Source organism: Narcine bancroftii, chromosome 11 (genome assembly GCF_036971445.1).
Source record: "Narcine bancroftii isolate sNarBan1 chromosome 11, sNarBan1.hap1, whole genome shotgun sequence".
Taxonomy (NCBI): domain Eukaryota; kingdom Metazoa; phylum Chordata; class Chondrichthyes; order Torpediniformes; family Narcinidae; genus Narcine; species Narcine bancroftii.
Genome location: NC_091479.1, coordinates 30,993,493 through 30,999,492, shown reverse-complemented (window position 1 = coordinate 30,999,492; position 6,000 = coordinate 30,993,493).

Sequence of the window (6,000 nt, the reverse complement as noted above, 5' to 3'; positions counted from 1 at the left end):
CACTTGCAACCATTCATGGATAGAAGACTTGACAATCAACTTGTCACATACGATGCCTTGAACAGGTCATTCATTCACTCATTGATCTTGGATGCCTGTGGGTGGTAGGGGATATGCAGGTGGCCCAAATACTTGGCATCACCACCCATTGCTGGTCGGACGTTACCCGATAGGGTATTCCTCATATGGAGCACACTTAAAATGTGCTTTATCGGCCCGCTGGCAGGACATCCGAGTATGTGCTGACCATCGTGAGAACATATCACTTTTTATTTTGGCAGGGGAGAGGCCTGATATGGTCAATTTATCAGACTTGGGCGGCTCCCGAACTCCAGCGAATGTGGCCCTTGGTTTTAATTGCTGACAAATAGGGCATTTGGCCATCACAGTTCTTGCAACATCATGAGACCCCCAGATCCTCTGTCCATCATAGTGCCCCCATATGCCCACATTTATGATGCACCAATGCTGCCAAGGCTCCGGGGTCACTCTGCTTGGGGAAAATAGTGGCAGAGCATATTTGAGCAGCTCAGTCCACAGTGGCATTGCGTCAGCTTCAGCGGTTTTCCTGGAGGTGTGTCCATCCACGTGGTGGACCCTGACTATTCTTTTGTTGTTCCACCTCTCAGAAGATCTGCCAGTGCTGTTGTCCTCAGAGCAGGCAGCCATGGATCTGCCTCCCTGTCTCCTGCCGCCGACCCATCCACACTGACGTGCTGTTTGGCACAGCCCAGAAATCCTGTGGCACTGATCGGAAAATAGGCTCCTGGGCCCGCCTGGTTGTCTCTTTTCGTATCAGTGCCACAGCTGCCAGCTTGGACATTTGGCTCTCCCTTCCACCACACCCTCTTCTGTCAGTACTTTATCTGTGGTGGGCTGGAGCGCTCCCACCTTACACCGCTGTTTTCTGCACCTCCACCAGCCCGAGCCGTCAGTAAACCAAGCTTTTTCCTGCTGTCCAGCATCAAGGGTGATGAACGGTTTGCCCCAGGCCATGGTGCCAAGCTCTTCTCGGGGGTCATTCAGGTGGGAGGCTGTCACTTTCGGGCAGGACATGATCTGTTCTTGCAAGTGGCTCAGCCCTTCGGGCCCGGCCTCTGTGTGGTCTGCCATGTACCACTTCTTCGGTCCGCTGTGAGTGGCATCCGCAGATTTAACCCATCACATGTTGGGGAGGTGTGGCTGGAGTGTGACTGTCTCTGCTGTCATCTGGTTCTCTGTGGTGAGCAGGCGAGCATCTGACACTCAGATGGGGAGTCGCGTGAGGCAGCTTCCAGGAGGGAATTGAACCAGAAGCTGTGTGGGACTCGGCAACCTTGCCTCTTTCGCTCGAGGCTCCACTAGGCCATTTTCTTCATGGCAGAGACAAGTAATTCAAAGGGTGTTCCAGTTTTGAGGGGTTGGGGGGTGCTTGTGTTCAGTGGCAGTGGTGTTCAACAGTGTGTTTTGCCATTTAAGAAGCCATTTGTTGTTCAGGTCATCAATGAAGCGGAGATTTTTTTTTCTGGGCAACATTGTACAGTAGATGGAGGGGCTGGGTGAGATGGGGAATATGTTGGCACCAGTAACCCAAAAGACCCACAAAACTTTGTGCCTCAACTTGTTGGTGGGCACCGCAATGAGGATTTTGCATTGAGCAACCATTGATATTTCTCTGCTGCCTGGATGCTCAGGAAAAGGACTGTTGGACTAGGACCCTGGACCTTTTCCAGGTGGTGCCTCCCTGGTGCCAGTGTCTGGGGTGTTGCTGCTGGTGTCCAAGACATCCTAAAGTGGGCCAGAGGGTGTTGTACATGGAGATACCAATGACATAGGGAGGAAGAGGGACGAGTTCCTGAAAAGTGGGTCCAGGGCGATGGTGAGAGCTGAAAAGAAATAGCACGAAGGGAGTCATGTTGGGATGACTGTCTGGGCCATGCGACAGTGAGAGCAGGAACAGAATGAGGTGGAGGATGAAGGCGTGGCCTGAAGGTGCGGGTTAAGAGCTCCTTGAGGGCATCCTATTTGCCTAGCTCGGGAGGCTGATGTCGGAAGTCGATGAGCCTTGTTTCATGAGATACATTCTCCAATCCAGGAAAGCTCCTCTGTACCCGTTCAAATTTAACCTGAGGAAACTGTGTTCATGGTGGAAATCTCTGCAAACACACAACCGGTGTCCTGATGAGCAAGAACATCATGGAGGAGTAATGGATGTCATCAGCGGTGATCTCTTGGAGGTGGAACTGTTCCTTGGCCTGTTTGAACCCCACGTGTGGCTGCGACATCCAGAACGTTGACAGCTTCAACCAAACCATCTGAAGAGCCACCTGGACCGTGATCTTCATGTCCAACTGAAGGGCTGGGTCCTGCTGAGGTCACCACTGTAGCAGGCGTGCTCCCGCGAAGTCTGGAAAGAATGACATGCACCCAAGTAGTGGAAGTGGAAGATAAGTTGCTTGAACATGCAGCTCCAGCCTTGGGTCGGAAGGCGATCCTCCTGTTGCTCATTGTTTCCCACCATGTGGGTCATCCCCTGGGATGAAGGGCATTGGCCCCAACGAGGTCTGCGCTGTCAGTGTGTTTGTCGGCTCTCTAGTGTAGTGGCTCATGTCTCGGTTAACAGGCCACTCCAACTCGATATGTCAGAAGAATATGGAGCCCATATTTACCAAGGGTGGGTGTGCATATTTACATGAAACCCTGACACTCCCTTTCACCTGAAGGCCTCTGTTAATTCAATGAAACTTTAAAGTAACAGACACTTCTGTTGAGGCGAGAAGGGGAGGGGTTAGGATATTGGGAATGGGGGTGGGGGGTGGTTTGTTTATTCTTTCTTTTATAGATGCCACACATTAGATGAGCATTATTATTAATTGTGTGAATTTGTTGTGGTTTTAAGTTTATAAATATATTTTAAAATGATCGGCAGGACCACGAGTGGCAGATAGGATCATGGGGACTCTCTCCCCCCAACCCACCCACCCAAAATATCAACCGGGTTCATTGTCGTTGTCAACGTCGTCGAGGATCCATTCCACCTGCCCACAGCATTTGGCAGCTCTTCTCATTAGGAAAGAGGTCGAGGAATTTCGGAGCCAGTAGCACCAGGCCCAGAAACAGATTCTTCCTGCGAGCAGTGAGAATGGAGAATGATGGATGACCGGCTCAGACAAAGACTCCATGACTCTGCGATTGATTCAACAGAATTTATTTCTTTTTTGGGAGGGACTGCACGTGTATCATTTGTCTCTCTGTGCGTAGGTCCCGTTGTGTGTTTGCAGAGGTTTCCACCATGAATACAGTTTCCTTGGGTTAAATTTGAATGGGTACAGAGGAGCTTTCCTGTATTGGAGAATGTATCTCATGAAACAAAGTTGACTGAGTTCGGGCTTTTCTCTTTTTCACCCCAAAATTAACTTTATTCTAAAATTATTGACCAAGAGGACAACTGTTCCATATCTTTTCTCATCCTCGTGTTGCATGCCTATATTCCCTTCACTGCTCATGTTCTCTGTTTAACATCATTCAAGCACTTTGACACCTTGTGGTTACTCCCTGCACTCTGTGGTTGAAGGGGTTCCCCTTAGTCTCCGCCCCTCAAGACCCGGAGGATTAGAGTCCTTCCCCACAGCGCCCTCGTGTTGGCTGCGCCAAGCCTCAGTGCATCTCTCAGCAACCTGGAATAGGCTGGTGGGCAGCGTTCCCTCACCCACATCTCCATGTGGTAAAAGACCAGCAGGTTAACGTCGAACAGTTATGCCCTTCGGACCTCGATGTTGTGCTGACCTATCAATTCCAAGCAAAATAAAAACTAGACCCTTCCTCCTTCATAACCCTCCATTCTTGCAATGGAGGGAGTGCAGAGGCAATTCACCAGGCTGATACCTGGAATGGCAGGAATGACTTATGAGGAAAGATTGCACAAATTGGGATTGTACTCGCTGGAGTTTAGAAGATTGAGAGGGGATCTCATAGAGACATATAAAATTCTGGCAGGACTGGACAGAATGGATGCAGATGGGATGTTTCCAATGGTGGGAAAATCCAGAACCCGGGGCCATGGTTTGAGGACAAGAGGCAAACCATTTAGGACCGAGATGAGGAGGAATTTCTTTACCCAGAGGGTGGTGAATCTGTGGAATTCATTGCCACAGAGGGCAGTAGAGGCAGGTTCATTAAATATATTTAAGAGGGAATTAGATCTATTTCTTCAGTATAAGGGTATTAAAGGTTACAGAGAGAAGGCGGGGACGGGGTACTGAACTTTAAAATCAGCCATGATCTCGTTGAATGGCAGAGCAGGCTCAAAGGGTCGAATGACCTACTCCTGTTCCTATCTTCTATGTTTCCTTCATTCATGTGTCCAAGAAGCCCTTAAATGCCGCTAATATTTCAGCCTGCACCACCATTCCTGGCAAGGCAGTCCTGGCACCCACAACTCTGTGTAAAAACAAGTACCCCTGATATTGCCCCTAAACATTCCTCCCTTTGCTTTGGGCTTCTAGTGTTTGCTTCTCTTATCTGGGTTTCAGGCAGACCAAAGGGCATCTTTCACTGAGATTCTGGTCTTCCAGCAGTTCTGGATGTCTGTCTCTGGATGCTCTGCTCAGGGGATCACCCCACAGTATCTCATCAAGTCCTAGTCTCTGTGTCAGCAGGAATTCCATGCTGACCACTGCCTGATGGCCCTGTGGTCAATAGTGTTTGTCTATGCAACCATTCCCATGAAGGTGATGGGGCAAAGTCCTGCTGACTAGGACATTGTGTGGCATCAGGGCCAGACCAATCTTTCGCAACACCTGAGCCAGGTAGAACCTCAGCAAATAGTGGCTTTTCATGCCCTTGCACGTTGTTTCCAAGCACAGCCGCACACAATAGCCATGCTGGTTAGGGTTATGCCCCCATTGATTGACGACGTACATGGTCCTCCAGACTCTATCCATTTTGGACCCCCACATGAATAGGAAATGTGTTTTGGGAATTGACAGGGTGGAGGTGTGGGGATGGGCCACACCTGCCTCACGTGCAGCAGTACCAAGAGCTCCTTGCACCTGATGACCAGGTTCTACCGGATTGAGAGAGTTGGGCATCTCTGTGGTTCTCCCTGTCTCCTGGAACTGGGGGTCTCCTTACTGCTCCCCATCTCCTTGAGTTGGTACTTTGTTCTCCACCATCACCACAAGACAACCAAGACCCCTGGATGGAGGGCAGACGTGCAGAGAGATCAGTGAGAATACGGGTAGTTTCAACAGGGTGGGGTCCATCCTGATGCCTGATAACAGGAGGAAACCAACGGGGAAGGAGGATGCAGGGCATTCGATAGCAGGTGGGGCAGGGTGTAGACATGGCAGCTGACTGGAATTGTCAGGGGGATACTGAGACCTGGGAGAGGAGGGGAAGGAGGGTGCAGTTGTGTTCTAACGAGAGAGTGCTGAGGGAGAGGCAACATGGGTGGAACCTCAAGGCAGGGGACCACTCAATTTTTTGCAGGGATGGGCTCTGTAAATAGAATCACAGGTATCCAGCAAAGAGCATCTTTGTTCCCCTGCCATCAGGAAAGAGATATAGAGGAATAAAAGCAGAGAAGCCAGGGAGGGAAATAGCTTCTTCCCACAGGCCATGAGATTGACAAGGCAACATGAGCTGGATGGGAGCTAAGAATGAAAAGGTGGAGAGGAATATGGACTGATTACAACAGCACAGCCAGCAGGAGAGTGGGGCTGAAGGGCCTGTTTCTGTGTTGTCTATCTGGACCAGCCTTTTGAGTTCAGCTTTAAAAGACCAAACCATTTTTAAATTTAATATCAACGGTATAGAATGAATCAAGAGACAAGATGTATGTCCAGCGGCAAGCGTCGAAGGCACTTCCTGAAACGGAGGCTCTGAAACCACAGGGAGGTTCTAGCCGGAATGAGGCCTGGCTTCCTCTGGAAGGAGGAGAGGAGGCAGGGATAATGTGGGGGAAGGGGTGGGGAGGGGAGGGGGTAGGGATGCCTGCCTCCGTTCACCTCCCATTTCCTC